Consider the following 11,621-nt stretch of genomic DNA (forward strand, 5'->3'; position numbering starts at 1 on the left):
GTGAGGGTTTGATGGGCCTGCTTAACAGGGGAGCCCCAGCTGCTGCACCCAGGGATCCCAGGGATCGGTAATCTTCAGCATGCGACCCACCCAGAGCACATGGACTAAACACATACTACAACAGCAGATAGTTCCAGCCTTCCCTTGAGAGACAATTCCATCCACACCCCAAGGCAGAGATTGCACTGCTAGGACCCTTTCCCCTGATAGCCTCAGTTTCCCTTTCCTACGCACCCCCATATCCGTCTTCCCCCCCCGCCTCTTTCCTTCCAGCCCCCTAAGAGGCAGTCACCCAGATGCCAGGGAGGGGGACCAAGCGCACTACACGTGGCCACACTATCTCTGAGAGTGAGGCGTCTCTGCCTGGGGAGGGAGGGCAAGCAGGAGAGACCAGGAGATGCCCCCCTCACCATGCCTGTCCTGGTCCAGCTGCCCAGCAGGGCCTGGTACTCTCAGTCTCTCTGTGCTGCGGGAGTGCAGGGGATGTTTTTGGAGATGCCTCTGGCTGAGCTCCCTGCCAAATGCAGAGAGCTGGGTGGCAGCTGGTGTCTCCCAGACCCCCACCATGCAAACGGCCACCCCGCCAGCAGCCAGCTCTCAGCACAGCCACCCGGGAAGGGGTTTCCGTCTCCCCCAGCCACGCGCACCCCAAGACCCCCTTTGAAATACATTTACCAGCTCAGCTGCTGCTCCTGGCTGCCTTTAGTTGGGTGAGAGGTTGAAGCGAGGCTGGGAGCTGCTCAGCTGCACTAGAGCCACAGACAGCCGCCTGCTGCCCACGAGACGCAGGTAGGAGAAGGAGGTGGGGCTGCACCTGTGGGTCGCTCAGCCCCTGCTCCAGGAGCAGAGTTCCCATCACTGATTGGCTGGTGGCCAAAAAAACACCTAAACAGCACTGCCCACTACACCAGTGACCAGCCATGCTGATCAGCAACTCAGAGCCAGAAAAACTTCCTTGATTGGTGGCGCTGCAATGATTCCCCCAACCCCCCCCCGCCCCGCCAAACAGCTGATGGCTCGTGGGCCCCCCAGGGCCCCATTCCCCCCCTTCCCCAAGGCCCGGCCCCGCCTCTCCTCCTCTCAGGAGCGGCTAGCTAGCCGGATCTCAGCCCTTCCCCCTCCCCTCCCTCCTGCTGCTGGGAGACAGGCTACAGCTGATCGGCAACAGGGAGGGGCGGGGCAGGCACGCAGCACTGGGGGAGGAGCTTCGCTGCTGCTGCAGAGCCTGCCTTGCTACATAGCAGGAGCCCAGCACTAAAGAGCAGGGAAGAGCAGCTTCCCTGGGCCCTTTCGGACTACGGGCCCGGCACCATGGCACCGTTGGCGCCATGGCAAATCCGCTACTGGGTATTCAGGCTCCGAACGCCATTGGGAGTTAGGCACCCAAATATCTTTGAGGAGCTGGGCTAGGGATACTTTTGTTTCACCCACTAGATATATTTTACCTTACAAGAAACAAATCTAGGACAATTGCTGTGACTGACTAGAAGGGCTACATTAATAGTATGTGACACAAATGTATTTTTGGCTTTAAGATAGCTGTAATGCAGCCTTAGCCAATGCAATGAGTGGAATTGATTCTGGAGTGGTGCTTTTAACACATTGCCACTTTCCCTTAAAAAGGTATACCGTTAAGGCACTTTTCATAGTGTTGCAACCCCAGGTGTTTAAAAATTATGAGTCAAACCTTGGAAAATCACGGGATTGGCTTAAAAATCATGAGAATAATGTTGTGTTCTTTGTAGTTGCCTTTAAGAATTGGAGTATTTTGGGTGAACATTTTCATGCTTTTCTCTGCAGCCATGAGGGCTAGGAACTTACTTTAAATCATTCAAAGCTGAGATTCTCCGGTAGTAACTTGATCCTAGGAGCTGGGCCTCTAACAAAAACACGGTCTGCTGCAAGACTCCCGATAAAGTCCTGAGTGTTACCAATACTGTTTTCATGGTTCTAAAAATAACCTCTCTATTCATCATAACCTTTTTGAAAGCAAACTCTTAACATTTTGTCTGACAAACGTTTCATTGCACTGTGTATCCACAAGCTTTTGCTGCTGTCTGATTGATCAATATCAATTTTTCTTTAATTGAAAAAACAAACTTGTTGGAATATGTATTCAGGGAAGGAGCACTCAAAAAAAAAAAATACTGCCCATTGGCTTTGCAAAGAGAGGAGAAAAACAGGCTGTGCTAATGTGATAGCAGCCATCTTGTTCAACACATCCTGGATTGAACCAAGTCCCCCAGAAACAAAAGTATGAGCTGTTACAGTTTGAGCTAAAAAGTCATGCATCCTTAGCTGCAGCTGTAACAGACCCATGTCTACTGGATCGGGGACCTGTATCACACACTCACCATTGGCTTAGAATCATAGAATATCAGGTTTGGAAGGGACCTCAGGAGGTCATTGTAGTCTATAGGATTAACCTGCTTGCTTGCATATATCTTTTCTTATAGTTTAAAGTATTTTGGTTTATTGTAATAGATTTATAAATTTATATTAAAGTAAGTTTGGCTGTAATGCAAAGGGACCTACAGGCCATATGCTGTATGTTAAGCTAAGGCAAAGTTAGCATATCTATATTAAGACCTTTTATCTAGATAAATACCCATGCATATGTCTCAGACCTTTTATCTGGACAGATAGATAATGGAAAAATGGTATAGGGCTTTTCCAAGTTGTACCCACAGACTTAACAGGTACACCACAAGGAAAGAATTGACATGACTAAAAAGAACAAAAATAACATATGTGCATATGTACATATCATCAATACACACAAACAGACTAGCCTATGGAGTAAGCGTACCCTAACATTTTGTGTGTGAGGAATGAAATTTGGGCATAGGAGGAAGGATTTCAAGCACTTGTGCCCTATAAAAGACGTGAGCCACCTTGCTAGAGTACTCACTCTCTCTATGTCTATGCTATTCTATTCCTCTCTCTTTTTTTCTATTCTATCTACTACGACTACTACTATTAGTAAACTGTATTTGTTTTTCTTAACTTTCTAAGTACCAAGGGGAGTAGGCTAAGCTTGGTTTCCCTAAGCTTTTGTTCTTAGTTTTGTTTATTAGGTTTTGATTTTAACCTTAAGTTAGTCAAGTAAACTCTAAGTTAGCTTTGATAGCTCTTAGATATCTGTCTCAGTGTGAGCTTCCTGTCATACCCCCGAGGGTCCTTGTAACTTCTGTGGAGCCTGATTCGGGACAAGAACTTTTATCTTCTGATCAAACAGATTGGCGAGCCTAAAACCCATACTATCCAAGTTAATATTATTAACACCCTAAATCAGGTAACAGACTGGCGAGTCAGCCAGGAGACTCGAGGAGTGTATGACAGGAATTTTCAAGGATTCCAGGCATCCTTAGACCCCTGAGAATCTCACCTGAGGCATAAGTAAAGAGTTAAAGTTACAGAGAGTTAGACAGCAAGATTGTGTGTCTTACCCACTCACTCTTAAGAACACAGGAACCTGATTTCCTGTGGCTGCAGCTTGGCACCAATCCCAGTATTTCCTGTTCTGTAGTGTGGTTTAATTTAGAGTTTTAGATTAGAGATTTTGAAATTTAATCTTGCAAAATAAAGAGTAATAGTGGTATTATTTAAAGTGATATACGCATTTAAGGGGTTTTGTTAAAGGTTGAAGTTATAACAAATGGTACCGATAAGATATTAGCAGTAGCATCGGGCCCGATGACCCACACTAGTGGTGGTGGGGGAGTTGATAAATCTATGTATTAATTGCCGCCAAGAGGCCACAATAACTCAGAATTCGTACAGTTCTTCAGTCCCCGCATCAATTTCACCTGCAGTTAAGTTCAGCATGGCACAGTCACATGAAAGAGGAAACAGATGAGCCACCATACATTAGTTTGTTGGTTAATAACTCTCTTCCCCATTTATGGGAAATGGTTAACATGCATATAACTGATGATAATTCTTTAAAGGAGGCATTAGCCTTACTGGCCAAGGTATATTCTCAGGTAGGCCCTAAAATAGGTCGGCGTGGAGCCCCTGTTGCAATACTTCAGGAATCACGAGCTAATCCCACTGTGAGGATTGAGGGACTCCCAGGGTTAGGCTGAGGTGTTCCTAAATTCCCTAGGTACCAGCGTTGGCAAAATGACCCTAACCCACGTAGTAACCCTGGACCTTCGAGTGGGCATGCCCCTCGACAGGGTTATGCATTTGGATCCCATGTAGGGGCCCGGGACCATGTTCCTTTCTTTTCAGATGCCGCATAGAACAATTCATGCCTGCAGAGACCCAAGTCACCGCCTCCTCACAAAGATGAGGACTCAGTTGTAATGATGTTTAAAACAGTGCAGCAGACGCTTGAGGCTCAATGACAGGATATCCAGGAACTCCGAGCCCACGTGAATGAGCTGATGATGGAAGGCCAAGACCCAGCACCCTCGAACTGTCCGGTGGCCTCGGTTGACCCATTTCATTCTCTCCGGCGGACAGCCTCTGGAGAGATAGAAGGAAAACCCGTAGATTATTTGTCTGCATTCTCTAAAAAGTACTCGGCATGATGGCAATCGTAGTCATAGCCCCTTTAGGCAGGGATGCAAATAGGAGACGCACAGTATCTGCAGTGGTTGGGATACTGCCACAGGAATTTTATTACAGATACTGGGGCAGCAATTAGCATTATCCATGTCAAGGATCCTAGATCCTCTTCTCTGTCATCAGGGCATACAAAAACACTTGTAGCTTTTGCAAGTAATCAGGTTGTTACCATACTTTCTAAACCCACTGAAGTACAAATCGGTCACCTAAGAAAGGTTCGTACCTTTGTGTTGATGAAATTAGCAGACCCAAGGAATTGCCTATTGGGAACTAATTTCCTATACAAACAGGGATTTGTTCTTAATTTGGGTAACCAATTGTTGTGTCTTACCACAGAGCAGGCAAAGGATAACTCAACAGTGATCATGCCTGAGTGTGGCCTTTGTGTCTCCAATGATGGACTCTGAAACTGAGGGGTATGATTTAAACAAAATAGTGGCTAATCATGCAGACCAACCTAAGTTACATGTGTTACTTCGCAAACATGCAGATGCCTTTGCTAAACACAAACATAATTGCGGATGTATGGCAGTCACTATTGTTGTGGAAGGAGGAGATATATCAGCCCAAAGACAATATCCTCACCCAGAACAGGCAAACCCACACATAGAAAAGACTATCAAGTCTTTACTGATAAAGGGAGTACTACTTCCACTGCCAATGGAAGCTATACTTCCACTGCCAATTCTCCTGTTTGGCCCGTAAAGAAACCAGATGGTTCTTGGTGTCTCACAATTGATTACAGACGCCTGAATAAGGTCACACCCACTTATGCCCCTACAGTGGCCAAGATGCCAGATCTAATCAAGTCCCTTGATCCAGAGGCTGTGTAGTTTATGGTCCTTGACATCAGTAACAGCTTTTGGATACCCTATCATCTGGAGGTAGCAGTGAATGTTAATGCGTTAGCAGTTGTGGATTCACAAGAAAGGCATGGGAAAATCAGACCTGAGGTCTATGCCTCAAGTTCAATTGGTGACATTAAACATAAGTATGACAATTGTGAAAAGTACCTATTGGCAACCAGTTGGGCCATACAACAGTTTTAGTTTCTAACTGGCCTCAGCCCAATTATATTACACTCATCGCACACTCCCTTTCAGTTCTTACTGTCCAACAGGGTAAAAGATGGGCAAGTCTCAAATGCTGGACCTTGCCTAGCCCACTAGGCATTACTGCTGCAAGGAAAAGATATTGCAGTAAAACCTATTAGAACACCATCTTTGTTACCAACTGTCCTACTGTATTAAGGAGAGCCATATGTGTGTCCCAATCTTGATCAATTGGATCTAAGGGGGGAGGAAAAACAAAAGCTTTTCCAACCATTCATCCAGGAAACAGATTCCGTTAAAAGGTATCATTTCTTTGTTAATGGTTCTAGTTATTACCATCAAGGCAAATCTTATACAGGGTTTGAAATCTATGCAGTTCCTCCCAAGGAGAAAAGAGAGCCTTGGGAGAAGGCATATTCATGCATTACACATTCAGCTCAATATGCTGAATTAGCAGCAGTGGCTTGTGTATTGGACTGTGTGCAGTTCTCCATCACCACCACATCCCAAAGTATCTGTCTGTTTTCAGAGTCCGTATGCAATTCTCTCACAGAGTTTCTACCATGTTGGGAGACAAAGGGGTTCACATCTTCTAATGGCGCACCTATTAGGTATGCATCGCTGATAAAATCTATCTGTTGGTTAGCAGTTACAATCACCATCCCAAGGTGGCGACTTCTTAGGATGGATGTGCAACAATATTGTGATAACTGTCTGGCATGTGCCCAAGCCAATCCAACTCCATCCAAAAGAAATGCACCATTAAAATCTCAGGTGTATGAAGGTCCTTGGATGGCTTTGCAGATTGACTTTGTCGGTCCTTTACCAAGGACTCAAAGAGGTAACCAATACCTATTAGAGGTCGATCCTTTTTCAAAGTGGGTAGAGGCATTTCCTCTTAAGGCCAATACTGCAAAAGCCACCGCCAAGGTCCTAGTAGAGCAAGTCGTCTCTTGATGGGGGATCCCTGCAAAGGTAGAATCGAACCAGGGATCACATTTCACTGGACAGTTGTTTAGGGACTGTCTTAAATTAATGGGAGTCCCACAGAGACTACACATCCCATACAGGCCACAGTCATCTGGGATAGTGGAACGAACCAATCGGACTATAAAAAGTGATGTTGAGGAAACTGGTTGATGCCAATGGACGTAACTGGGACACTCTCATGCCTCTAATTGTAATGGCATTGAGAGCTGCATCTATTGATAAAACACCCTTTAAAATGATGACAGGCCGAATGATGTGATTACCAAACCATTTAATTTGGCACACCAGTGGCACTCAATTAGAGAGAATAAAAATGGATACCTACCTGCAGAATCTGTAAAAACATTTACATCAAATCCACTTTCAGGTAGCAGCCAAATTGGGAAAATCCAAAGGAAAGGCAAAAGCTTACTTTGACAAAATCCAGAGAGAGAATACTTGGAAGGTTAAAGACCAAGTAATGCTGTTATTGTATAAAACACCAGAACATGGGCTGTGTAACTGATGGATTGGACCCTTCTGAATCATCGATAAACTCAGTTCAGCAGTGTATAAAATCAGGATAACAGGAGGCAAGTGTAATAGAGACAGAATCTATCATACTAATCAGTTAAAGCGGTATCGATCATTCAGGTCACAGGAGCATTTTTCTCCTCAGGACTTAAGTGAGCAGCATCTGACAGAATCGCAACAACTGGAGTCCAGCAGATTGCAACCATGAAATGGACATTGATATTTCTGATTTACTACACCCTTATCATTGCTCTAAGGGTAAGACTGAGCCAAAAATCACAAATTTGAGACTGAACTATTACAACCCCATGAAACCAGATGACACGGTCATGCTCAATTGCCTGAGCACATGAAACACAACATACCAACACAAAAGAAACGGACTATTATACTCAACCCAGGACTTATCCACAGGAAGAGCAATTTACTGTTTATAATATGCATGACATAACCCAACTGTTTAATGAGACCCAACATAAAATTAATCAGCTGATTACTTTAAACAATGATCAGCACAGGGATCAACATTTAGGACAGGAGATTATATGCTCTGCATATGGGGAATACGTCGTAAATGCAAGCACTGATGCATTACGATCCTTAAGATTGGGAAAGGTTTCAGAGTAGCAGCCGTGTTAGTCTGTATCCGCAAAAAGAAGAACAGGAGTACTTGTGGCACCTTAGTCTCTAAGGTGCCACAAGTACTCCTGTTCTTCTTTTTTTGAAGATTGGGAAAGGTTCCTAACTTAATTAAAAATGAGCAACTGTTAAGTTGATACTGTCCCAAGTGTTTTCAAAAGCTGGAAAAGGAACGATCCACATGTTTAGATTAATGCCAGCATTTATCAGTGGGTGCTATGAGAGAAATGGGATCTGTGACACCTCACCCCAACCAAGACAGATGCTTTCTTTCTGAAGATTGTATGATGGCACAATTCTTGTATGTCTCATTCACAGTCTCGTTACCAGTGTTTGACCCAGACAAGGATGTGTACAGGCAATTGGTTGCTGTCCGTTCTATAGGTCACCTCAAAGACGACATCTATAGGGAATGCATTAATGCACCTCCCCTGGTGGTCTGTCACGCTCCAACTCAGACTTGGAAAGTGCCACAGATGGCCTGTTGCTCTGAAAAAGGGCCTCAGTACATCTGTAGGTGTAACGTGTTTGAAACAGACACTGCTCTGTGTGGACTGCAGAGAGAGAAAGTATGGAATTCATCATCGTCATGCCTGGTGATTCTGACCAAGTGGAAGACTCCGCTGGAGAGGGTGACCTATGCTGGAAATAACCAATTTTGTGTGGTTACCAAGCAAAAGAGGTACCAATATGGTCCCTTGGAGTGTCCTGTCACAGAATCAAATTTTTGTTTTACTCCAGAGCAACCTACTTTGATAGGAAATTAAGTTATTTCCCCTATTCCCACTTTTGAAACATTACCGTTATTCAGTCCGACCCAACCTATCATCTTTATGAAAATGGCATTGAAACTGCCCCCATAAATACTTGTTTATTAGGTTTTGATTTTAAGTTACTCAAGTAAACTCTAAGTTAGCTTTGCTAGTTCTTAGCATTAGCTTCTTCTAAGCACTGCATCTCTTACTCAAGAATTGAGAAACCTGAACCGCAAGGCTGGTTCTGTGTCTCTTACCACCAGGTTATCGAGGAAGGGTGTGAGTATATTAACCAAAGCTTTGTAGCGTATAATACCAAATGTATCTTTTGAATAACAGTAATGCAATTGTAACTTTGTAACTCTGATTATTTTAACCATTTAATTACTATTTCATTGATTTTAATCAAAAGTCTTTACGGCTATATCTGTGTAACAGTGTTGCAACTCACCACCACAGCGCCTCCCGCTGGTGACTCCGGGAATTAGCTCTGTCCAGTGAGCGCCCTCTCCCGGTGGTGTCCCGTCCATCATCTCGCCCTCGGTCGGTGTGTGGACCCGCATTGATTCCAACTTGCAGTGTCCTCTTCGAGCCACTGCTCTCCGGCAGTGTCCCTTAGTCCACCCTTGCCCCGTTCCGCGGGGGAGGGGTAAATCAGCTGTCTCTTTGCACCCGGCCAATGTGGGCAACTGCACCCCTAAAGTCACACCCCTCTTGGCAGGGGGTTGGTGCAGCCCAAGACGGCCACTCCCGAAGGCCGGGTGTATGGCAATGGGGAAGGGGGGGGACCCAGGCCCGCCCACTACTCTGGGTCCCAACCCAGGGACCCTCTAGTGGCAGCCGTCCTGCCCTCCTTCTCTCCCTCCATCTGTCCACGTCCCTGGGCTGTTTCCCCTTCGGCCCCTCGCACCGGCTAGGCCCTTCCCCTCAGGGTCTGCAGCCTGGCAGACACCGGGCTGGAGTGCCCTTCTGCTCCCCCGGGCCTGCCCCGCACTGCGCTGTCCCTGGTGCTAGTCTCTCCGCTCTGGAGACAGACCTTCCCTTCTCAAAGGCCTGGGACAGACTGACTCGCCTCTCCCTGAGCAGCCTTTTTATAGGGCTGAGCCTGGCCCTGATTGGCTCCCTCCCAATAAGTCCTTCTCTGATTGGCTGCCTGCCTACGCAGGCGCACTGGCCTGCTTCAGCCTAAATTCTCCAGGAGGTGGAGGCCGCCTTGTCACCCGTTTCTCTCATATTCCTGCAGCGGGCCCTGCGAGAGGGTGCTTCCCGCTCACCCCGGGCCCTCTGGACATTGTTATTCGGCCCCTGTTCTGTGAGGCCCCCCGGCCTCACCGTTCCCACACTCTGAGCCGGCTGCTTACCCTGCAGCCGGTCCGGTTCCGACCCGCGCCTAGAGACCAACTGTACACGCTTGTGCTCCACATGCTGCATTTCCTCACCCTCGCATCCTGCCCCGACACCAAATGGCGGGACTATCTTCTACATAAAGAGGGCGAGGAGCCCCGGTGGGCCAGCTTCTATTCCATCTTGGTTCCACAGCCCACCGGGTACATCAGTTGGCGGCTCCTTCACGGAGCCGTGAGCATGGGCATGTACCTGGCGCGGTTCACACCCATACCCAAGGCCTGCCCCTTTTGCAGCATGAGGGAGAACCTGGCGCATGCCTATCTTGAATGTGCCAGGTTGCAGCCCCTATTCCAGCTCCTCCAGAACCTCTTGTTGAGGTTCTGGCTGCACTTTTCCCCGCACCTGTTCCTTTTTGCACACCCTAGCCGTGGCCCCACGGAGTCGCGAGACCTCCTCGTCAACCTCCTCCTGGCCCTGGCTAAGCTCTCCATCTACGCTACCAGGAGGAGGATGCTGGATGAGGGGGTGCTCTGCGACTGTGGGGCCTATTTCCGTTCCTCCCTAGTTTCACTTATCCGGGCAAAGTTTCACTGGGCAGCGTCCGCTGGCTCCCTGGACACCTTTGAGGAACAGTGGGCACTGTCCAGAGTTCTCTGCTCAGTGTCCCCATCTGGTACTCTCGTTTTAAACCTTCGCCTCACTCCCTGGTTTTCTCATTTGTTGTCCCATGCATTCATTTGGTCCCTGGGTCCAGTGGTCCCTCCTGCTAGGCTGGGGTAGGGGCCTTTAGAAGTGGGTGGTCTTGCGCCCGCCCACCTTCCGGCTTTCCAATAAGACTACAATCTGTCTCAGTGTGAGCTTCCTGTCATACCCCCGGACAAGAACTTTTATCTTCTGATCAAACAGATTGGCGAGCCTAAAACCCATACTATCCAAATTAACAGTATTAACACCCTAAATCAGGCAACAGTCATTTGGTCCAACCCCCTGCTCAAAGCAGGACCAATCCCCAACTAAATCATCCCAGCCAGGGCTTTGTCAAGCCTGACCATAAAAACCTCTAAGGAAGGAGATTCCACCACCTCCCTAGGTAACCCATTCCAGTGCTTCACCACCCTCCTAGTGAAAAAGTTTTTCCTAATATCCAACCTAAACCTCCCCCACTGCAACTTGAGATCATTACTCCTTGTTTTGTCATCTACCACCACTGAGAACAGTCTAGATCCATCCTCTTTGGAACCCCCCTAAATAAAAAAAAATAAAAATAAAAAAATACCCCTTTCAAATACCCCTTCAGGTATTTGAAAGCAGCTATCAAATTGCCCCTCATTCTTCTCTTCTGCAGATTAAATAATTCCAGTTCCCTCAGACTTGCCTCATAAATCATGTGCTCCAGCCCCCTAATAATTTTTGTTGCCCTCTGCTGGACTCTTTCCAATTTTTCCACATCCTTCCTGTAGTATGGGGCCCAAAACTGGACACAGTATTCCAGATGAGGCCTCACCAATGCCGAATAGAGGGGAATGATCACGTCCCTCGATCTGCTGGCAATATTCCTACTTATACAGCCCAAAATGCTGTTAGCCTTCTTGGCAACAAGGGCACACTGTCGACTCATATCCAGCTTCTCGTCCACTGTAACCCCTAGGTCCTTTTCTGCAGAACTGCTGCCTAGCCACTCGGTCCCTAGTCCGTAGCAGTGCATGGGATTCTTCCGTCCTAAGTGCAGGACTCCACACTTGTCCTTTTT

This window comes from Chrysemys picta, chromosome 11 (genome assembly GCF_011386835.1).
Source record: "Chrysemys picta bellii isolate R12L10 chromosome 11, ASM1138683v2, whole genome shotgun sequence".
In the NCBI taxonomy this organism is placed as follows: domain Eukaryota; kingdom Metazoa; phylum Chordata; order Testudines; family Emydidae; genus Chrysemys; species Chrysemys picta.